Below are 23,225 nucleotides of genomic sequence, written 5' to 3' on the forward strand. Positions count from 1 at the left end.
TTTCCTGAATGCTTACTCAAGGGATAAAAGGCATCGAGTGTTCTAAAACTCTAGCTCTAATCTGTTCTGAGTTTGCTGTGTAGTAACTGCTATCCGGGCACAGTAGAAGTCCAGAAGTATGCTCTGTAGGACTCTGGAAACAGACAACAGAAAGGGTAAGCAACGTTCTCATGTTGAAATACTGCAAATGCTTTCAATCAAGCAGGGCCTTTCGGAATCATGTGCATTTTGTCAATAATTCAGTTTTGCAAATGTTTTGGAATATAGTTTCATCTGACAAACTCTCAAAAGGTATTTCTTCACTTTCTAAAGAGAGCACATGTAGAAATGGTGTCAAATAACATTAAAGTGTGTGTTTTGAAACTGTGGACACTACGAAAATTAGCGTTGGTTCTCTCTCCAACTCTAACTCGTGCCATCTTCAGCTAGGATTACAGGAGTCTGAAAACAATGCATGAGAGGGTGGTGGAATGAAAAAGAATGCTTGACAAAACAAGACAGAGCTAACAGCAGAGTGAAGACAACTGATACAGGGTTTCCTAAAATTGGTAGATTTAACTCAGACTGAGAGTTATTTTAATGTCTCTTTCATTTTACTTAGATAGACATACCTAAATACATACAAATATTTCACCATCCACTGCCAAATATCAACACCGAAAACAATGTATACTGTTGTTCTGTAACAAAAAAGGGCTAAAATTGCAAATTCATGCATAAATGTTTACAGAAGTTTTAAAAAACAATCAAGTTACATATCTGCTCCTACCAAAACTATGCAGTCTTTCTAAACAACTCTGTTGACTTTCCTGGAGAAAAGAGAAGATTCCTACTACTTCAAATTAAAGTCCACATATTAGCAGAGGAATTATTGGTTATGACTGATTGAAAACAGACTGAGTGTTCCTTCCATTAGAAATAAGTACATTCATTTTATAAATGATTTGTTATAGGAAAGCAAGCATGTTCAGATCTCAGGAGTACATCATAGATTGCTTTTTCCACCTCTTTCCTTAGCAGTGCAGGAAAAACCATATTTAGTACCTCTAATGTTTTGGTTTTGAAGCAATCTAATCAATCTCCTGTTTTCATTCTAAACCAGTAGGCGTTTCTACTTTGGTAGAATTCAACCAGGGCTGCACAAATGACTGGGATCAAAAGAAGACATTCTACCTCTTCACTTGAACTGAGCCAGTGTGAATTAATTTAAAATGTCAAACTCGATTTCCAGAAAACAGGCTTGAAGAACAATACTGTTTGGTTAAGAAAGAGGTTAATGAGGAAAATGTAATCCCCACGCGAATGCCATTGGAATGCAAAGCCACATTTATTTGCATGTGTGGTATCTGTAAAAGGTCCAAGGAATTTATTTTTGGTGTTTTGAATTTGGTGTTTATAATGTATTTTCTTTTTATTCCATCTACTAACAATTCCCAGAAATGATGGAAATCAAGAGAATGGAAAAATATAAATGCATTTGGGTTCTAAGAAAATTACCAGTTGCAACATCAGCTCTAGCCACAGTTCATAAAGCAGGTGATTATGGAGACAATAAAGAAAAATGTTAGTAAGTCAGGAAAAATCCCATGAATACAGTCAATTCTGTGATAGCGCCTTAAAGTCTGACACTCCAAAACAGTCCATGCCATATTTTGCAACAATATTTCACTAATAATGATGCTCATTTCCAAGCATATCGTTTAGATATTCCAGGCTGCAGGACACAACACACACAGGATAATTTCTTTGACCTTGTTATGTTTTATTAAGTCATTTACCAAAGTGTCAAATAAAACAAATCTATTATTTTAAAATCAACCCTGGAAAGGTCACTGACTTTCCAATAGACCAATTTTTTATCACACTTTTAGGTTATTTTCTTGCACGTTTTAGGGTCAGGATCTGATTCATTAAGAATACTGGGTTTCAAAATAACCCCGTTACCCTCAGGCCCAGCAGCCTAGCGCAGAGCACTGTGCTGGGAGCCACAGGCCACCAGTTAACAATGAGCCAGGCCCTCGGGGCAAGGGACGTCTTGGCAGAAAGTCAGTCATATTAATATTCAGGTCACAAGTTCCGATTTACTATGGAGTTGCTGCCCTATTACAGCAATGTGCTAATCAATTACTTTATTTAATGATAACGGTTAGGATTACCACGGCTTAAACTCTTATTTCAATGCCTTGGCCTGTCACTTGAATGCGGCTGTCAAATATTCAAGAATAAAAATGAGACAAAAATTAATGTTTTCATGGCCTCTCCTAATATTTCTATTTCTGGCAAATTCTTTTTGATATGTAGAGTGGTATAGTTTTACAGTAACAAAATCCTTTCGGAAATCTCTATTTCTCTCTCCTAAAGTTGTCAGGGGGCAGGACCTCCTCGCACCCCTTCTTGCCTCTGGCAGGGAGGAGGAGCGACTGATCTGATTGGTACATTTTTTTCTTTTTAATTTTTTTCCCCCAAAGCCCCAGTAGATAGTTGTATGTCATAGCTGCACATCCTTCTAGTTGCTGTATGTGGGACGCGGCCTCAGCATGGCCGGAGAAGCGGCCTGGGATCCGAACCAGGGCTGCCAGCAGCGGAGGGCGCGCACTTAACCGCTAAGCCATGGGGCTGGCCCTGATTGGTGCATTTGGAAGAAGGACTTGAGCTTCCCCCTCCAGCCCTCTTGGACCAAACTCTGGCCAGGATGAGAGGTGTAATTTACTAGGCTTCTAGAATCTCAACCACTTCACAGAAGTAAATTAATACAGAATTAATAGTTTAAAAAGAGTTTTAGCAACATGTCCATCCTGGATTCCTGCTGCCCTGCTCCACATCGTCTTCACCCTGGGGCTCAGGCCGGGGAGCTGCCGCTATCTGCATCATTGCTGACGTGGTTAGAGGGACTAAAGACCAAGGGCAGACCAAGGGCAGTCATTTCCACTCACACTTCGTTGGCCAGAGCCAGTCACCTGGTCACAATCAAGAGTCAGAGAGTGGGGACCTGTACTCCTCCTGCAGAGAGGGGTACCATGCATTTGTGAACAATGACACAGTTACCAGAGCAATCAATTCCTTCTGCACAAAAATTCGTGACATATATTCAATCTTGCCTCTGTTCAGGAAGAACTGATGAGCCAAAGAATCAGCTCCTAAATAGTATCTGCAGGTTCAGGCATGAAGGTGGGGTTTAGGCAGCAGAGTGGACAGAGGCGACGGTCCTGCTGTCTGCCGCGGCAGAGATCTGCAGCAGCTCCCCAGCTCTCCGTTCACGCTAAGGGAAGCCGACTTGCCCAAGGAATTTGTTCACCCTCAGGCTGGAAACCGAAAACTCATTACCTTTCCTGCTCATTAAAATGGGTAGAAAAGACAGTCATTGAGCTCTAGCAAAAATTTTTCCCTGACCTCTCCAAAAAATGGCAGCTTTTCCTGCTTTGCCATGAAAATCAGAAAGAAAAGCCAGTGGAAGTGAAGCTTTGTGGTGAGAGAAGCAGAATGAGATGAGAGCAACCCAGATGCTCAGCCCTTCAAACTCATGATCTCTGGAGAGCAGGCAAGCTCTCCTAGATGAGGTCACCACCCCCAAATTTCCCCCAGCTAAGGCCAGTCATCTTACCACCTACAGGGTCTCTACTACTCTGTGCCCACACTGATCCAGACCTCAGGTACAAAGCACTAAGACAGCCTTGTTCCCTGTATCAGTCAGGATTCAATACGGGAAACGGAAAACACTCTAGATCTTTCAAGCTCAGAGGGATTTAATACAAGTTATCGAGTGGAACGGCTGGAGGAATAGAGTCAGGGCAGCCATCAGAGCCCCCCACACCCACGAGGCTGGTGACTAGACAGTGCACCATGGCATGCAGCCACTGCCCATACTCACACCTGCCAGAGCCCTCTTGTGTGCCTACACAGCTGAAGAAAAAGCGCGCCCTCCTCTTTTCTGCCTTTCAAATCCCATGTGACTGCATTTCATTATCAGTGAACTGCATCCTGAATCTTGCTGCAGAGGTGACTGGGAATTATAGTTCTTACACTTGCAGGCCCTGCAGTACAAGGCGGTGGGGAAACCTCGGAAGGCAGAGTGGCGGAGAGTAACCAGCACAGCGCTCCTACAGGGACTTCACAATGAATCCCGTGCCTTAGTGGTCTGAAAGTAAGGTGCCCCTGAGTCCCCCTCAAGATGGAGAGTCCCTAACCTAACCCCTGAGAGCTGGCGTTAGTGACTGAGTCACCCTCCTTCAGATCAGAGCTCTCACAGTCTTGAGTGTTAGAGGATTGGCTTGGGGTGGGGAGCAGGGTTCACAGAATTAAGATGGTATTAAGGCCAAGATTGTTTTCATCTTGCCCTGTCAGTCACCTTTCCACTCCACACCCTTCTTCAGATTTTATAGAGCAACGGTTCTCAAGGTCTGGTCCTGGGCCATCAGCATCAGCATCACTTGGGAACTTGTTAGAAATGCAGATCCTCAAGCCCCACCCTAGACCTGGTGAATCAGAAACTAGAGTAGGAGCCTAGCAATCTGCCCAGAATCCCCACCAGGTGATTCTGATGCACGCTAAAGTTTGAGAACAACTGCTCTAGGGAATTACACATTTCTGGAACAATAGAAATTGGGAAACAATGCCCACTTGACCACTAGGGGTGAAAACAGCATAGCCTTGGTGCAAAGCCCTAGTCAAGCTAAGATAGAGCATGTGGTTAGGTCCATGGTCCCCAAAGTCCAAATCTACATCTCCTTTCCCTGTAGCTGACCACATGGTGCAGGAACCCAAAGCCATGACCAGCATGTTTTCAGGTGAAGAGAGAGAAGGAAGGCCACACTCAAGCCAGGTCTGGGTTCAGCTAACCATTCTAGTATCTGGAGTGGAGAAAAGAGGGAGCCGGTTGACATTCCTTAGGGTAGGCTTTAGCAGGTCCACTTACCAGGAAATAAGAGAAAGAGCCAAAAGGAGCCATTGCCTTTTAACACAAAATGACCTTCCCTCTGGTAAATATGGTTTAATCAGTGTCCTGAAACTTGAACAATAAAAGTAGTATCTGTTCCTCCTAGGCACTGGGACAGAGAGGAAGAGGAGGGGTAGAAGCATTTCTCACTCCAGCAACAGTCACGGAGCTCCTAAACTGCTTCTCATTGGTCCAGACTCTTCTACCTGGCCCTGTTAAGATAATGAGTCTCTCTTCCAAAATTTCTGACTCCAGCCACTCCTCCTCCCACCCCCCATTCCCAGTCTGAATAAGCTGGCTTCTGCTTTGGTCTGTGCTCGCGTTCCTGTTCTAATCCTCCTATTGCTACCAGTCCTCCCTGAAGCTGGGGGCTCCATGTCATTCTTTCTTGCCAGTCCTCTCCCTGGGCCTAAAGCCTGACATGGTCGCTCATCCAGCATTACTTTCATAACCAGCAAAGAACCCACAGTGCTGAGATTTTAAAAACTGAATACCCACCTCCTAAGGGGGTCCATACCCACCGTAGCTGAGTGTCGAGCACCAGGGGGCAGCAGGGGCCTCAGTCTTGCACCCCAAACCTGAAGAGCCTAACACTGATGGGAACCTTGTCAGAGAAACATGGAGTTTTCCAAAGCCATAGCTTTCAAATTTTTTAATGTAATCCATGATAAGAAGTACATTTTATGTTGTGACCCAGTATACATGAATATATATGGGAAAAAAGATTTGTGAAAGAGGATTTATCCTTACCGTTGTTCTGATATCTTCTATTCTTTTCTATTTCATTTAAAAAATGCTAGTCAAATCCCACATTGGTTTCATGAGTTACTAATGGTTGGCAACCTGCAGTATGAAAAACACCGCTGTAAAGTGCACACTGTAATAAACACACCACCGGCAGCATTATAAAAAGCAGCATTAAGAGCACACCGTTATCATTACCAATGTTGCTGAGTGCTCTCTGTGTTTGTGTGTTACTGTCATTTCAAATTAAAATCTTAAAATTGCTATAGGCCATAATACCAACTCTATTCTCTTAGTATTCCAGTGAATACAAAAAAAAATGCCTTTTATTGAATTCATCTTAACTTGCAATTTGGTGATGATTTGCAACAGCACAACATATGGATGGCTAAATTTTCATGACCAGATTAGCAGCTACTTGCTAAGTTTCAACAAACATTTTTGTTCAATGAAGTTTGGTTTAAATCAAGTAAATCGACATAACTGTATAATGAAGTTTCTCCCTGTTAAATAACAGTAGTTCAAAGACTGGAAATATTTCAAGGATAAAAAATGAGATTTGAAAAAAACGTGTGTCTTCCATAAGAGATTCAGACCCTCGGCTGTCAAATGAGGAACTTCGAAGCCCTCCTTTCACAGCTGGGAGGACTTCTGCCTCTTTATAACCATGCAGTTACTCTGTCACTTACGAATAAGTAGGCCACTACCCACCACACTGGAGACATGCCCCGGCACCCACAGGTATGCGCACACCGAGGCGCGCATCTCCCCTCCCGGCGCCGTGCTCATCTGCCGCCCAGACAGATACAGGACGCTGGCAGATTGGAACCGGCCTTCACCTCTCCTCGCTCGCCTTCTCCAAATCAAAACCCACCGTAAACCCTGCGAAGAGCCAGGAAACCTCATGGCTTTAATTATTTCCGTTCCTCAAGCTCCATGTGGCACACAGGACACCTCGCTTCCCTTTAGGCTTGCCGTCCGCCTGCGAGGGGTGCGGAAGAAGAAACAAGCACAGCTCCATCGCCGAAGGGCGGAGGGCGCGGGCGCAAGCGGCAGCCCAGGGCTGTGCTCTTCCTTCCACCTCTGCGCTCCTCTGCACGGGCAGGCAGATCCTCTAGCTCTAGCAGGGGTTGAGAGCTGGCGCCACCTGGCTTCTTAAAGAAGAACGAGACGCAGGAGATAGACGAGGTTGAAGTGGAGCCCGCGCCCTCCTTTCCGCCGCGGGCACCAGCCGGCGAGAGGAAAGCCCGGGGGCGCCTTCTACTTCAAAGCCCTCGGGGCAGCCCGGCAGCTGGCAACGGCGCTCTGCGGCAAGAGAGGCAATTACCCTCCCGGGAATCGAAAAAAACAGGAACTTCCCTCGCTACTGATGTTACAATAGCAGATTCCACATTTAAGGCAGGTTCAAAGTGCGGAAATACCTATGGCAACTGAAAGCATTATAAATAGCACCCATCAATTTACGTATTGATCGGCTCTGGCTCGTTAGTATCAGTCATCTATTCTGACCAAACTTTCTACACGGATCTGTGGGAAAAGAAAGGAGAAAGGGTATCGTAGGGTTCTGACCTCCACTCGGTTGCAACATTGGCAAGGAGGCAGGTTCAATGAATCCTCTGTGCCTCGGTTTGTTCACATGCAAAATGGAGAAAACAATGCCTTCAATAACTGCTCCAAGTGACCGAAGTGAAAATAAAACGAAAGCTTGGCAGGAAAGTGCTTTTCAACGTTACCATTTTAGTAGAAAGGTACAATAATAGTCGTAGTAAAAATGGTAATGGACTATTATTGCCCTTCAGTGCTCTATAAATTTGCACTAAGTTTGTATTTGTGGGTAGGGATGTAATGAATTCACAGAAAGATTGCTAATGAGAGGACGCTGCTACAAATTGCTTTATCTAGAACCTGGACTAGTTATCAAAAGTAATTGTTTATCCACCTATTTCAGCATGCCTTTTAAAGATGGGATCTAGAGACAGGTATGTTTGGAAACTGCTGTTACATGTAACCATGCAGGTGCACAAACACAGACCCATGGACACATATAATATGTGCACATTAAGTGCTGTGTGAAAATGTGTACGTGCCCGGGAAATGTGGGTTTGCATTTATCATAATAATGACTCATGTACAGTGCTACTCAGTTTACAGAAGACTTTTGCATTCACTTTTTATTTAATCCTCACAGTATTAGGGGGCATTGTTAGTCCCCATTTTACAGATGAGAAAACTGAGGCTCAGAAAATAACTTTCCCCAAATTTTGATGATAAGAAGCTATAGAACCAAAGGCATTTATTCTAATTCTGGACCATTCTCATATTCAGCAAACATGAGATGGACAGCTACTGTGTGCCAGGCACTTAAGCATTGTAGTCACAAAGATTAACGACTTATTCTACTGCCCTCAAGGAACTCACACCAGGTGAAGAAGAGAGAGACTACAATCCTGTAGGATATAAACTCCATAATCAGCCTGGGGCGTAGTGAAGGCTTTCAAAAAGAGGAGACAGACATCCAGGCTGAATCTTGAACGACAAGTAGAATGCAGTCTGACGGAGAAGGAGGGAGGTGTGTACCAGGCAGAAAGACACGTGCCAAGACATGAAGGCAAAAGAAACTAGGGTGTTCAATACAGTTCAGCAGAGCCAGGGCTTAGCATGTGTGTAGGGAGAGTGACGAGAAAGGAGACTATACAGAGCATTATATGCTCATCCTTTGGATTTCCCTGAAATCTATGTGGAGTGAATGCAAGATTTAAAGTAGGGAAATGTCATGATCAAGTTGCGTTATATAAAGATCACTCTGGTGGCCCTGTGCACAGACTGGAGGTACATTGGCAGTAGGAGAAATGATGCAATGATGCAGGCAAAACTCAATATCTGTCATTACTAAGGCAGTAGGTCGGAGAGGGGGGCAAGAGAGCGTAGATTTGAAGGATTCAAAAGATATTTAGGAGGACTTGGTGACAGTGGCCAGGTTACTGGCCTGAGCTCCTCAGGCTGGTGGTGCCATTCAGACTAGGAGAACAGACTATGGGTGTGCAACAGGGACTAGAAATAAATTCTGTTTTGAGCATGATGAGTTTTAAAAATCTAAGCACATCTTCATGGAAATATCCTCCAGCAGCGAGTTGGATATTCAGGTCTAGAGTTCCAAGAAGAGGTCTGAATTGTGTAGAGAAATGTGTCAGGAACATCAACTGAGACCATAGAATGGTTAATAATAATAACCTTTGCTAACATGCATTGAGTACTTAACTATGTATCTGTCACTGTGCAAAGCACTTTTAGCAGATTTTCTCATTTAGTCCTCACAACAACCTCAGGAAGTAAGTATTATGATTAAGTATTGCCGAGGGAGAGATTATCACATAAGAAAAGAAAAGATCCAAAACAGGACCTGAGAATTACATTTAAGATGAAGGGCAGGATGGTAAGAGGAGTGCAGATGGCAGGTGGACTTGATCCTTGCTCACCTAAACCTGTCACAGAGACCGATGGACCCATCTTTGCAATAACTTTCCTGGAGGAGTATGGCACTGAGCAGGAAGCCACCCTCGGCTCTCCAGCTGTGTGACCTGCGGAAATCAGCTCTCTGGGCTCCGGTGTGCTCATCTGTAAGATGAAGGGGCCGAAGCACCTCTAAAGCACTTTGCAAGTTTAACATTCTCTAAGGACTTAATACAAGAGTAAGCAGAGTTCTAGTGTTGGCTCTGTTACTTCTCCATCTGGTATGGGTAAGGAGCTCATTGCATGTTGATACATAGGATAGCATCAGAGAATATGAGAATGAAATTGGATTTATGGACCAACAGATCACCTGTTAAAATTAATATATATGTGTATATGTATGTGTATATAGATAGAGAGAGAGAGAAGAGAAAGAGAGAGATGGAGAGAGGAATAGATCCAGAGAAATTGACCGGTCAAGATATGCAGTGGGTTGATGGCAAAGCCAGGTCTAAAGTCCAAATCTTCTAACTCTTTGTCAGGTAATTTGCTCACTGGTCTCTGTGTATGTCATATAAGTGACATTTATAAGAACACTAGAAGATTTGATAAGATTTGTATTTAATCAGCTCCATGCGTAGTATGCTTCGTTCTCTCACTATCATCAATATTGCATTAGAAAAAGCTGCATGTATGGAGACAGCATGGATCTTCTTATAAATGGGAGCCCCAAGAATTTACCCCTGCCTTTAATACTAACCCTACATGTAAATTTGCTGAAGAAGAATATTCTGAGATCATTTTTCAGAGGTGATGAAAGGAATCCATTTATTGGAAGAAGCTAGAAGAGAGGAAATTATCCAGCTTGTCCTTCCACTGAGGGCAATTATGGGGTAGTGAGCCCAGCAGGGAAAGAGGGCACATCCCCAGTTCCATCCCAGTTGTGTGCCCTGGGCAAGTAACTTTAACTTTTTGGGTCTCAATTTATCTTCAGGGAAATTCAGAAGTTGAACTAGATCCCTTTTGAGATCCCTAATATTCTGAGATTTCATCTTGAGAAATTCCTAAAGCAAACGGCCTGAACTTTTAGCCAACTGTCCCCTGCCTCTCTCTGTTAGGTAATTTTAAAAACTGGGACAGTGATCTAAATAATAATAGTAATAATGATAATAACAGTTAATGAGGAAGAGGAGCTTTGCAACCCTGAATCTTGTTTAGACTGAAGTAAAAAAGTGGTTTTCAGGCTATTGCCTTCACTTAGTTCGTTCAATATTCATTCAGTAAAGATTTAACTGCTCTCTATACACCGAGCAATAAGCTAAGGCAGGGGACACAGCCAGTGTATCTTGACCACATTAAGGAAGCACCTACCAAAAGGAAAATGTGCTTTTGCACATTTTCACATTAAAGCCCAAAGCGACCTAGGATCTCTAAATGTGATAATGCCGAAACTCTGCCACGGCCGGCTCTGGGGTCCTGGGCAAGGCACGTTCTCTCTGGCCTGCCTCCTGAAGCCGCCGCCGGCCCATCTTCAAAGTCCCTTCCTAGGCTAGACTCAGTTCTTGAAAGGCCTCATTGATCGCCTCGGCGCAGCAGCCAACCGCCTCACGTGAACGCAAGACGCCCTAGGTAACCCGAGCCTGCGCCTCCCTCCCATTTGGGGAGAAAAAAAGAGATGGGGTCGGGGGCAGGGATCGAAAAAAAGGAAAGGAGGAAAATACTGAGAAACATGTTTTGGCAGGCAAGGCCTTCGGAGACTACCATATGTGCTCCACATTGAGCAGCCCCTGGTCTTTGATGTTTTTTTCTGAAAGAAAAGACATTATTCTTTCTCAAACTGCGCCTAAGTACTACACACATTAAAACAATGAGGCCAGGACGCGCGCACCCGGCTCTAAGTGTTTAATTGGTCCTTCGCCCGAGTGCCTGCCACCAGTGAGCTCCCCGTGTGCACCCCGGCAGCTGGCAGGGCTGCCATCCCCTCCCGGCCCCATCCCCCTTTCAGGCCTGGTTTGTGCGGATCCTAGAACGCCTCAGCGCCAAGTTCGGAAGTAAGTACTTTCCCGAACGCCGGGCGAAAAGTCCCCAGATGTTTCCTGCGTCCCGGAAACGAGCCCAGGTTGGATCTGAAGCCTTCTTACGACGGCGGGTCACGGGTTCCGCCCGGGGCCTCCCGCACCCCCCAGGTTCGCGCCCACCCCAGCTCGCCGGGGAGAAGCCAGCACAGTGGGAAATAAACGGCGGGATTTATTACGTGCGGAATTATGAATCGCAACCGAAGATCCCTAGTAAATTTACACTCTAATCTTTGGGGAGTTTATTAAATAGTCACTCACGCGCCGACTGCAAATTCCTCCTTCCCTTCGCCTCCCTCTACCCACGGCCAGTCAGAACGGCGACCTTAACTAGCGACCTAAATCCCCGCGGGGTTCCTCCGGGGGACAGGGAGGCCCCAGGCCGCGGCAAGAGGGGTACCCAGAGGCGGGAAGTTCCCGACTCCGGCCGGGAGAGTGGCGCAAACGCCCGACCGCTCTCGCCCTGCGCGAGGCTTCGCAAACGCGCGCCGCTCACAAGTGGGCGGGGCGGGAGGGCTCTCCCTCGAGACTAGCCGGGGTGCCAGCTCCTGCTGCTTCCGGGTCTCGGCAAGCGCTTCCGGGGTGCGCGGCACGCGGCTGGTGTCCGCGCCTATGGATAATTACAAATAACCAAGGGGAAAAGCAGCGCCAAGAGAGCACAGTAACGACCGTGACCGATAATATCGTCGGGATGGGCGACATCAGGGCCCCTTTAGTTAGTCATGGTCAAGCCCCAGTGCTCAAGCACGTCAGCTCTACTCTCGGCAGGCCCAGAGAAGAGGGACTCTTGTAGGGGCTCAGAATGCCCCGGGGATCCGCGAGGCGCGGGACTGGAGCGCCGCCTCAGCCCCCAGCCCCACCCGTGGTCGGTGGCACTCGGGCACCGCCCGGGCGCCTCTTTACCCAGAGTCAATTCACTGGGCGCACGAGGTACAGCCTTTCTGCGCTCTGGCCTCTGCGCCTGGTGGTCTGGAGTGAGTCTGGACTCGGTACAGTGGACTCAGCGCGCCTGACCCCTGAGGGTCAGAAAAGGAGCGCTGTCCGCCAGAGGTCACAGTGATGCCTTGTCTATGTGAAATGGGTCAGCTGGAGCGGGCTCCCTCGACGCCAAGGTGCGGGTTATTCAGGAGGAATAGGCCTGTGTTCGGCCACTGGGTTGAAAGTGGGAGCAGATCCTCCTGAGGTAATCTCGTCTGTGAGCCTGAAATTAACTGAAAGGGCACAGGATACACACACGCGCGCCTTTACTTACACTCGCTCTCAAATAATTTGCCCCTTATCCTTCGGAGCATCTGTTCTGTCAACCAGGATCTGTTGTCTCAGCGCCTACTGTGTGCTCAGATCTTTACCAGGCCCTTTGGGGGACACAAAGTCACAGACGGCCAGGTTCCTGCTCGTGAACCTGGCTCAGGACTGGGAATTAGTGCGTTAGTGCAAGAAAGAGAGGGCGCCCATTAACATTTCTTTTTGTGCTGCACTTTTTTCTGGAATGAATCAATGGCGCCCGGAGAAGAATATAATATTGCACGCGTGGACTTCGGGCTCGGCTTCCTTTTTCTGACCCTTCCTTAACCTGGCTTTCCCTCCTCAGGAGATTTGGAATTCTCTTTACGGAGGCTGGGTGGGGAAACAGCCAGCCCAGGTAAGTATGGGAGCCACATGGTCTCGCAAAAGGAAAAAAGGAAATCATCTCCAAATGCAGCCAGGCAGGTGGGGGTAGATCGAAACTGAAAGGGAATAGGAAATCTGAATAACCCCCAAAGCAGCAGACTCCGTGCCTGGGTGGTGAGGTGTGAGAAACAGTCAACATTTGGAGCACTGGAGTCAGAAGGTTTTTGGCAGCTGTTAGATAACTTCCTGATCTGCAATAAAGTTCACATGACCCAGAGGATGTTTCTGCAGTTCCGTTGCCTGGCTACCTTCCTCTCCTCTTTCTCCAAGTCTGCAAGTTGAAGAGATTTTGCTGGGTCCCGGTTGAGTGGTGGTGCTGGCCAATGTGGGCCCTGGAAGGAATTTTGGTGGCCGAGGACTGCTCGGGTCGGACTGGGGCAGTCCCGATCTCACTGACCTGTTGCCTCCCCAGTTCTCACCAGCAAGGTGACATAGAAGCCCCCGCTTTTGGAATGGGAAACGCAGGCACCCCCCTTTTCAGCCACGAACCTGCCTGTTCTGGACCCTCCCCAAATGGTCCAAACTAAACCTTTTCTTCTATGTAAAGTTCCAAGTGACTTCCGCAGCCCTGGCGCGCTCCGGCCGGAACAGCCACGTTTCTGGACGCGATCTTCCATAATTAGGGCCTGACCGCTATGGAAATATATGCAAGATGTTTGTTTTCCTTAGTGAAAAAAATTAAAAGGGAGCCTGGCATGCTCTGCGGGGGTCCCTGGGAAGCAGCGCGAATTGAGAGGGACCCAGCACCCGCCAACCCTTCTCTAGCTGGGCTAGGGCTGGGGCAGGGGCAGTGGAGCCCAGGCCCACACGGTTCCCTACGACCCAAATCTTTGGGTTCGTCCTGGCCGGGGATCCTGCATGGCCAATACAGGTGTCGCCTCTCAGTCTCTGTGGCCACAGTTGGCCCTCGCGTCATTCCCACTCCCAGGCCCCATAGTTGTGCAAGTGCGGACTGGCCTGCCAGGCAGGTGGGTAGGAGGAGGTGGTGCTCCACTGGCATCACCGATCCAGGCTTTTGCGCCTGGTTCCGGCCTGTTTTGAGGAACTGCACTCTAAGGCAGTCGAGCGTCGGCTTCTCCGACATGCAGCGGGAGGGTAATAGAACTGGTTGACCAGCAATCGCCAAGAAGGCAGCAGACCTCACAGGCCAGCGTCGGAGAATGCAAACGGGGGCATGTTCGAGAACGCGCTTGCGAGACCCGAGGAAAGAACTTGAAGTTCAAAGTCGAGGGTCACTGCGTCTCCTGGAGGGAGGCGATCGGCTAGGAAGCTACACCTCGCTGTGGGAAAGGGAGATGGCAATTCCATCATGTTCCCCACGTTTCTAGGAAGAAAATGCAAGGATTTCCCCAAAGACGAATAAATGCACAGAGATGAGGATCACCAGGGCTGGGCAGCACTTTCAAACCCCCTTACTGGGCAATTGTTCCGGTTTTGCAAACGCAAAAACAAACTCAGAAGACAAGATGCTGGCTCGAGATCACAAAGTCAGTAAGTCCAGAAGCCAGGACCTGTGGTTGGCTCTGAAATGCATTGAGCACTTGCCACTTAGTCTCTGACCAGCAGCTCAAGCGAGGTCTTCACGACGTTCCTAATTCTACAGGAGTCCTTGATGTGTCCAAACTCCTGATGGCTTTTGAGGGGGGGAGTGTCATCCTTAGCAAAGGCGAGACTTACCTTCAACCTGCTGCTGGGGAGGAAGTAGGGGGTAGTAAGTCTTAGGTACACCAAGAGTGTCATATTTTCCGCAGACCATAAGCACGGTATAGTCTAATTGTTGCACGTAACTGCCTTCCAGCCCCGCACAACTGCAAACTCCGGAGCTCAGAGCCCACCAGTGTGCACCACTTGGTGGAGCACTGAGTGGATGCTGAAGAAGCAGCTGTGGACATCGTCAACCTGTGCAATCCTCCACTAGCAGCCGTCACGCAGAGTCCAAGCTGCACTGATTTTCTCATTTGGATCCATTTCTTTTTGGTTGTGGCTTGAGAAACCATTCTAGTCATTAATAACTGGAATAAGATCACTCCGGCTCAAGTCACCCTGGATGGCGAGGAGCCCAGAGGCTCCCCTGGGGCAGCAGGCTTGGAGTGCTCCTCTGGTACCGGTACCCAGTAGTGGAGGGCCTCCACTGGACCTGGCCGCACCTCCCAAGGCTTTTCCCATTCCCACTCCCTGCACCACCTCCAGCTTTCCCTACTCACTGCCAGTGAGTAGAGCCCTCCCAGAAACCAGACCCACTGTTTGTGAATGTGCCATTCCCAGGCAAAGAACCCCCGAGATACTGAACAAGGGAACTGGGCTCTAGAAACCACGCGGAGAAACCCAGTGGAGACACGCTTTAACTTCAGTTGTTGGAAACTCAGGCAGAATTCCGAATGCCTCTAAATTTTGTGCAAAATTATTTTCCTTTTTCTTTTTCTCTCTTTCTACAGCTTCTCGTTCTTTTAATTTCCCTCTTAAATTTCTTGATTTTTAGAGTTTCCAGACCACCAGAGTCCCTGAGAAGAGAGGAAATGTCACTCCAGGGTCACAGCTATCCTTAGAGGAAGTCCAAGTTAGTCCAAGTTAGAGGAAGTCCAAGTACAATGCAAATTGGCAACCTAATCCCAGTCCCAGGCGTCATGGATCTCTCGTGGTCCGCCTCTGCCACTTGGTGTTCCTAAAGTGCAGTGTGGGGCCACCATCCACAAGTAGCAGCAGAAACAATGGCAAAGTAAGATAGAGGAGAAATAACACAAATGCAGGGCAACTTTCCTAACTTGGTTTTTACTTGTCTATCAGCCTTTTTCGTCATGTGACCACTGAGTTAGATAATAAAAGTTTGTAAAATAACATTTGTGGGAGCATAGGGGCTTACTAGTTGGCATTTAGGAAATCACCATAGTCCTGCTCTCTCCCACTGCAATGACTGTAAAATGAGCTAATCTACCTTGGTAGGGTTAGAAAATCCTATTAAATGACCACTCTTCTAGCTGCCTCCAGGTTTGGAATAGTGCTCCAGGGGAATTAGGGTCCAAAGGTCTTAGATTAACCAGAAGTTCAAGAAATGCACCTGATGCCCCAGAACTTCCCCTCCATGCCTCAAGGGAAGAGAGGGCTCAACTGGGATGAGTATGGCTTCAGGGACTCTTTAAAACAATCTGTCCTTAGTGCCCACCTAGAGTCGGGGTCCTGTGCAGCTGACTGCCCAAAAGAGAAGGATGTGGGGTCCCACTCCATAATTCTTCTTCTTGCTCAGGCTTAGCATCAGGAGAGTAAAGGAAAAGGAAAGGGGGAAAGTAAATAGACAATCTGGCCAGGACTGTGTGTCTTTGTAGGAGAGGAAACAGAAAAAGTTTCCCTAAGCAACTCCCAAACCACAATTACCTCCCCCCACAGGCCTGTGCACTTTCCTTCCTCCCTTTCTGGTTTTGTCTGTTTTGTCTCACCCCTCCTACCTTCTGCAAATGCCTCAAATCCAAAATCTAAAGCATTTTCTTGAGAGTGTAAGCAAGCAGTCACCAGGCAGCCTCTCTCTAGATGAGAAGGAAGTCCACGACACCAAGAAGCAACTACTGAAGGGCTGGGAGGTGGATGTGAAACTAACAATGTTTGGGAGGTGGAGCTCCTGGGGTTTGCTTCCAAAAGTTGACATGTGGGTTTCCAGAGCCTCACACTCAGTCCTCCTCCAGCTTAGGGTGGGTGGTCCCTTTTGCTCACCTGACAAACTCTAACCCTGACAAGTAGAGAAATGGCTGAGGCGGCACTTGGAAGTTAAGAACCAAGTTAATCCCCCCCTAGGCCTCTCTCCCCAGGCTTCTGAGTCCCAGGCTGAAGGAGGAGCTTTGGGCTCAGTTTAGATATTAGTGGTATGAGCAGAAACTCAAGTAAGTCCAGTGAATCTGAGTTGAAATCTTCTCAACCTTGGAGTGGTGGGGCAAGAAAAATGACACTGAGGGACACACGTGTGGTAGACTCTGGGCTCCTCCAGTTGAGTAAGAGAGTCCTGGTAACTTTGACTCTCTCATGGATATTGGGAGGGATCTGTATAAGGACACAACAGCTTAAAATGGTGCCCAAAGCTTCAAGTCCTTAAAATTGGATTTCCCATCACCTAAATCACCCTCTGGGAGTGTATGTTAGAGGCTCAAGGAAGGCAGCTCAACTCTCTCTTCAAGGTCACCAAGAGCCCTGGTTGCAGGACCCCTCAGTGTGTCATCAACTCCCAGGACAGTTGCTAGAAATGCAGAGAGGTAGCCAGGAGGCCTGGAGTGTGTCTGGATGCACAGATCTGGGGCTCTGGCCAGGTTCTTCCTCTCTGCACCTCAGTTTCTTTGCAAACACACGGGGTGTAGAAATGCCCTCCTTACAGTTTGTGAAGATTAAACAATATGCAGCCTGTGAAATGCTTGATGCATAATAGGCTCTCATTAAAAGTGAGTTCTTTCTCCCATGTCCTAGAGGTAGCAGGCAGGTGGGTTTTATTACTCCTCTTTTCTTGACGGAAGAACTGAGGTGGGGTCCTGGAGGAGCAGCAGAGGACCACCCTTAGATTGAAGCCCTAGGGCCACCAGCCTCAGTCCTGCTAAGGTGGCAGACTCGCAGCTCCCGCTAGGAACTCAGGCACAGGCCTAGACAAGGGTCAGCATGGTAGTGTCTAGTGCCCCAGTCGGGGCCCAGTCCACTGTAACTGGACTTGGAGAATCTGCCCATCGTAGGTCCCACCTGCTGTGACTGACTTGAGTCTACTCCACAGCCAAAGAGCAAGTGACTCTTGGTGCAGGGAGTGGTGGCTTCCCAGGGCCAGCTTTGTGGCTTTCCCAGTGCTTGGCTCTAACTCGTCCCATGCACCCCAGCTTTATGGAGCAGCCCCTGATTCTCAGAGCTGCTGCATGGCGTCCAGAGGAAGCAGTGGAGGGCATTGCACTCCACTGCCTCAGAGTCCCTTGGTGCCCAAATGCTACCTGTTGGGCCTGCAGCTCCTGAAGGTAAGGCCAGGAGGTGGTGCTTATTATGCAGGCCAGGCCCCACCTTACTCAAGGCCTGGAGCAAGGTCTTGTTCTTTAAAAAATTGCCAATCTAGCCTCACACATTACTGAAAGCCCGAAGAGTCCCCAAGTCCCTTTTTTTCGCAAATACCCCCTTCACATTCTTGAAGGGCCAGGGCTAAGACCTCTTCCACACCTGAGCACCTCCACTGTACTACCTTACTAGGGTCTGGAGGTAGATCCCAGGAGAAGAGAAGAGAAGAGAAGAAAGAAGCCAACAAGCAGGCACGATGAGAAAGCAAGCTCGTCCTATCCCCAGAAGAAGGCAGATGGCTGGCTTGGTGCATGGAAGTATTTAGCAGGTTCAGTGTTATTACTGCCTAACAGGGTGTGAAAAGTAATATGAATGTGAAATACTGTGGGAAAATGGAGAGTTTCCAAAGCAGACAGACAGGCCTCTCTGCCGCCTGGCCTGGAAGGCCCAGAGTCCCTGCTGCCCCCTTAGAGGTGCCTGCAGGTGCTGCTACTGGTCTGGAACGTGGGGGGAGGGATTAGGGCCCTGGTGGATGCAGGGGGGCAATGTGCACAGAGAAGATAGGAGGCGGAGGTGGGAGCCAAGCTGGCAGTATAGTATATGGGAGAAACCTCAGTAAAGCCCTGTGGGCTCCCACTCCTGGCTGCCGAGGTTGACACCAGGGAGCTTCCTAGAACTTCACCACCTCCCCCTTAAATGTACAAAGAAAGACTTAGAGTCAAAAAATAGATAACGATCATGATGTAAGTTAGGTTGAAAACAAGATTTTACTAATTTTATGAAACAGGCTTTCAATCCACTGCGTAAAGATGACAGGAGGTATTTGGGTGCCTTTTGCAGGATGTGGAAGTTGAGGTGAAATGGCGAGGTCCTAGTTGGTGGAGATTTCTCTAATCAATTCTAGATCGAGAGCGCACCAACCCGACAAGCATTCCCACACTGTGCCCTGCAGACAAGGACCCCTCCTCCCGGTCTGACAATAATCCCCCAGCCTCTACACGCACAGGGGTTCTGCTTTTTCCACCTCTCAGGCCTCAGCAATCCCAACCGCCAGACGCCCAAATCACCGGCCGGCAACAGGGGGAGCCAGACCACAGGCCGCGCCCCTGCGCTATGTGGGTGCCCAAGCGACTTCTCCCCGGCAAGGGCAGGGCCCTCCAGAAAGGCACTAGAGAAGGCCTCGCGCCGGGGTTTCCCCTTTACAGCGTAGACCTATCCCCAACCGCCGTGCCATCCAGCCCCCAGCCGGGTTCTGCACCATCGCCAGCTCTCTTCCGGACGCGAACGCGCTCTGCGACCACCAAAGGACCACTCCGCACGCAGGGCCCGTCGGGCTGGAGTAGCACTCGCGATCTGGGAGGCCGACATGCCAGTGCCTCCCTTTGGGATAGGTGCCACTGCATTTATTAGGCGCTTTGGCAGTTTGGAAACGCTGGTACCCGCACTCTCAACATTTTCTGCTTTCATGGCCTGGTGCCAGGCGAGACAGCTGACCTCCCTCCTTAGAACATTTTCCTAGACTCGACTGCATCGGAGCAGCTGGTGATGGTGCAGTTGGTGGCAGATGGTACCAGATTTGGAAACAGACCCCGCAGCATATTATTGTAATTCGCAAATACTAACAAGTATTCAATAATTGGCGCCCGTGGTCACTGTTGTTTTCTCATGCAAGTAACTTAACATTCGAATCGTATAGCAAAGCTCCAGGACCCGCTTTTGCAAGGGGCGCTGACGAAGGAGAAAGGGAAGGGGGTGTGTTTGTTGGGGGGGGGGGTGCACGCGCGCGCAGGAGGGGCAGAAGCAAACGGTCTCGCGGCGGGAGGGTGGGCAAGCCCGGGGACGTGGGGCCGCGTCCGCCGGAATCAAGCCGTCGCGAGTCTCCAGCCTCCAGCTTCTGTGCTCGAGGCCTGACCCTCGCGCGTCGCGCCCGGCGCTCCTCCTTCCGGGAGACAGAATGCGCGGCTCGAGATGGAGCGGGAGCCGGCGGCTGGGCCCTTGCAAAGCCCTCCCGGCCCCCAGCCTCCTCGCGGGCGCCAGCAGGGCGACCTGGCCTCGCAGCCCCTCCCCCGGGCTCCGCGCGCCTCCGGGCCGCGCGCCTCGGGCCTGGCGGCTGCCGGCCGCCGGCCAGTCTTTCCTGCCTCCCCAGTGAGCTCACTTCCTCCCCGCGCCGCTCCCCCGCGTCAGCGGAACCCGCTCCTCGCCAACCGACGCGGTGGGACGCCTGCGACTCGGGGCGCAGCGCCTTCTCCGCGCCCCGGGACTCCTCTGGGGTCCACGTCTGCGAGCTGAGGGAAACTCCTCTCGGAGGAAAGGGGAAGACGAAACCTCTGAAAAGAGAGGAAATGGCTTCATTCGTGACCAAACTGGAGCGCGGGCCGGAGCGCAGGAGGCCGGGCGGTTCATCCCGGGCGCCCTTGACTCGGGCCCAGCAGCCTGCGTCTCTCTCCTTCCTTCTTTCTTTTTTCTTTCTCCCCCGCCCCTTGTCCCCTTGTTTCTTCTTTAGTTTTCACATGTTTTAAAAATTCATATGTGGGCACGTTTAAAAAGCAATTTCACATTGTAAAGTTGGCAGCAGCAGAGGAAGAATTACAAATAGGATTGGATTTAATTAGCTGGTAATGCTCCTCTCATGCCCCCATAATTAAACAGAGATTCTAGTGGTGCTTCAGGGCCCACAAGTGATTATTACAAGCATATTTTACATTTACATTAAAATGTTATCCCCGGGGTGTAATACAAGATCTGGCTCCATTTATTCGGATTTCGAACCTGAGCGCAGAGGCCTGAGCGCTGCTCCCCAGCTATGGAAGGATGGCTTGTGGGGGCTGTTGTTTAGTTTCCTTGGCTGATTTTTAATTTTAATTTTGTTTCGGAGGCTTAAGGAAAGGCAGCCGATGGCTCCCGAGGGCCCTCTGTATCTGGCCAGGGCGTCTTCAGCCTCAGACCCTACCGAGACACACGCCAGAAGAATGAAAAAAATTTTTATTTTAGCATGCATTTGTGCAAAACTCAGAGCCACCTTGGTAGTTCCCCACCCAACACAGAGAGGCACATGCAGCCCGAGCAGTATCTTCAGCCCCGACAGCGGCCCGCATCTGGCTGCCCTGGGAGAGGACTATGTTTCGCTATAGAGATCCACAAGCCGGGTTTCATGACTACGAAATCTCTTTCCTCCTGCGCCGCCTTCTTCCCGATTTCATCTTTCTCTATTGCAGTGATCTACCAGCCTCCTCTGCGATTCCCTGTGAATTGATGCCAGTCCCCTAGCCGGGCCACAGTCTCTCTCCGGCCCAAGGATGCAGCCCGCCTGCAACCCAGTACTAAGCGCGCTCACCCTGGGACCCCGCAGTCCTAGTCGTCCCCCACTCCGCCTCGGCCGCCTGACAATTTCCAGGCTCTAAGCAAAGCGCGTGTCCGTGTTGTCATCAGATCAAGGAGTGCTTTTGGTGAGAGCTGCTTCCCTTTTGGAAACACCATTCCCTCTCCCCAAGAGAGAAGAATCTATTCTCTTGGACTGGCTTACACACACACACACAACACACACACGACAAAGTTTCTGTGGTGTGAAAACGTCAGCCTCTAATAGCTGTCTTGGAGTCGAGTAGAATTTTCAGGAAATGGTGGAGATAGGACTGCTCAAGTAATGAACCTCCAGATTGTCATTTCTCTGGCTACCTTTTCTCCTGCGTGGCCCTCTACATCATTTTTTTTCTTCAAAACTCTTCCTACTGCAACCTCCTCCTTATTTATGCCTTTATCTTTCTTAAACAAGAGATCCCTGGAAATAACTGCCTAAGGAAAGGAAGGGAACCTACCCCCTGCCCAGTCTCACTCATTAGTGGCCCACGCTGGCCAGGTACCAGGAGCATCTTTGAGCCTGAGTCTTCTCCTCTGTAAAGAAGTGGTTAGAACAGATGAACTCTAAAGGCCTATTTCCACTCTTAAATTCAATACTTTTAAGACAAAGCTTTTCTTTTTTATTTCTGAATGATTGAAGATTTTATATGTATGCATATATATGCATATGCATTTCAGTAATGTCCTGTGCCAAGATGCAGATGAGGAGGACATTTTAAACTTCTGATGGTGCCCTCTTTGACTGGTTCCTCCCAGACCAGGCTTCCTCTCTGGGCACAGAAAGAGATCCTCAGGGAGGAGAACAACAGGGGTAGGTCTCCTGAACACAGCCACCATCCAAGTCAACTTGTGGTCCTGTGATTCATTAGGACCCTTAATCCTCATCTGACCCTGCCGATTCAGGCACTTCAGTGAAACCCCATAAAACCAGCCAAGAGGCTGGCCAACATACGCACACATTAATTAGAGTTATGTGGGCCTTTGGCTTCCAGTCTGATGAACAGCTCCAGGGCCACAGGGGGCAGAGAGTTTGGGGTCCTTTTCACCTACCAATGCGCTTTGGTCCTACCATGGCATCAATGGAACACAGTGGGTGATCTGAAATCTAGCCTCTTTTGGAGAGTGGCTAAACTGCAGTAATTAAGGCTAAAACTTGGCAGTGGGTCCCTAAGAGGGACAGGCAAGAATCTGTTCAAAAGAGGAAAAGCGAATCAACAGTGAGCTTTTGTTGTTATTACTTCATCCAGTATTATTATGAGGGAAGGGCAGAGAGAAGCCCAAAGTGAAAGAAGAGAAATTTTTGGCATTAATAGAAGGCATGAATATTTAGCAACCCTCTCCCCCAACACACACACACACACACACACACACAGTAATGGCTGTCGTCTATCAAGAAGCTGAAAATGCTTCCAACTCCATTTACAAGGATAAGGGAAGGCATGATGAGGAGGAGTGTGTGGGCTTGAGCCAATTTAGCAACCGCAATTCTGGCCAGGTACCAGGAAGTCACAGAACACCCTGGATAGCAGCACCGGCCCCATCCCTGGCAGGTGGCCTTGTGCATGGCACTTTTCCTACAAGGTGTGTCCTCTTCTTCAGCCACATCTGACTCCTAAATAGAGGATGATCAGGGTCAGTCACTGTCGGGCAGCAAGACCCCTTAGCCTCTCTGAGGGCTGCACAGATGTAACTGAAGGTGCCACCTGCTCTGTATAGGGAGCAGGCAACACTGGCTTTGTCTTAAGCCTCTTGTTGAGTTGTAAAGGACAAAACGCCTGAGGTCTAAGTCTAGGTACACTTACTTATTGCACTGCAGAATTTATCTCAGTTGTTTTACAATAAAGGTGCATTTCCCAAAACTCCCCCCCCCAATTATAACCCATACAAAATATCTGCAGGCCAGAACATGACAAAACCTCTCTTATAGTAGGAGGAAATTTACTTGTTACTTATTTGATGCATAGCAATTTAGTCCTTTCCAATTTGACTTG

At 48.8% G+C, this 23,225-nt stretch overlaps 1 protein-coding gene across 2 annotated transcripts in view; it reads right to left on the reverse strand.

Moving 5' to 3' along the window:
- SCRG1 (stimulator of chondrogenesis 1) overlaps nucleotides 1-23,225 on the reverse strand; it is a 151,990-nt gene that overhangs the window by 123,031 nt on the left and 5,734 nt on the right. Inside the window, exon 1 of one of the 2 annotated variants that reach the window (XM_058550365.1) lies at nucleotides 6,552-6,719. The exons of the other annotated variant lie outside the window; for it this stretch is intronic. The gene's annotated coding sequence lies outside the window, so the exon portion shown is untranslated. Of the gene's footprint in view, nucleotides 1-6,551; nucleotides 6,720-23,225 lie in introns of those variants that run through there. 2 annotated transcript variants of the gene reach the window in all.

This window comes from Diceros bicornis, chromosome 11 (genome assembly GCF_020826845.1).
Source record: "Diceros bicornis minor isolate mBicDic1 chromosome 11, mDicBic1.mat.cur, whole genome shotgun sequence".
Lineage (NCBI taxonomy): Eukaryota > Metazoa > Chordata > Mammalia > Perissodactyla > Rhinocerotidae > Diceros > Diceros bicornis.